The following is an 827-nucleotide window of genomic DNA, read 5'->3' on the forward strand; positions in this document are numbered from 1 at the left end:
AGAGGGTGCGGGGGGGGGGGGCGGGCAGATACTGCCTGTTATACAAACTCAGTTTCTTTTTTCATTAAAGGAATGATATCAGTGCGCAAAAACCAGCCCCAAATAACATTTTAAAATGTTATTTTTATCTGCAGATAATAACTACAGTAACATCATGGTCTGTTGTTCCTGAAAGATTAAAAATTTCCTCTTTGTATTAGATTCATTTTAACATACATATAAAATATGTATATATACATATAAAATATGTATATAAAATTTAAAAATTCGTATAAACATATATCAGTGTATTTATTTGTCTTAATGCTGCATATTTTTTTTTACATGCTCATTTACATCAGTCTCAAAAGAAGCTTTGCTTAGGCATCTAAACTAAGGAAAAACAAAATTTAATTGTATGAGTATTATTATTGAATCAAAAAGGAGTAAGTGGTAGAAAAAACTAATAAAAGCACATCATTATACTTTCTAGTTGCGTAATGCACATTATACTTCTGAGTGAAATAATACAGAAGGCATTTACATTTGATGAACTGCCTTAGGAAGATAATGCCCCTGCAGGGCATTCAGCTATTCAGAATTATAACTTTCAGTTATATATTTACAACTGTACATAGGAAGAGTATAGGTACATTTTGGTTTCTGTCACATGCAAAATTCTGCACACAGCCTAGAATGATTTATTTACAGAACTCCCGTACCTAGAAAAACTTCCGTCAGTTCCCTAGGCCTCCTCCATCAGTTTACCTTGTCATTACTCAATTGAAGGACTGAAAAAAGTTCAAAAATACAGACAGTATCTGGAAGTAGACTGTAAAATCCTGCTG

The sequence above is a fragment of the Buceros rhinoceros genome, unplaced genomic scaffold (genome assembly GCF_000710305.1).
Source record: "Buceros rhinoceros silvestris isolate BGI_N320 unplaced genomic scaffold, ASM71030v1 scaffold3506, whole genome shotgun sequence".
Lineage (NCBI taxonomy): Eukaryota > Metazoa > Chordata > Aves > Bucerotiformes > Bucerotidae > Buceros > Buceros rhinoceros.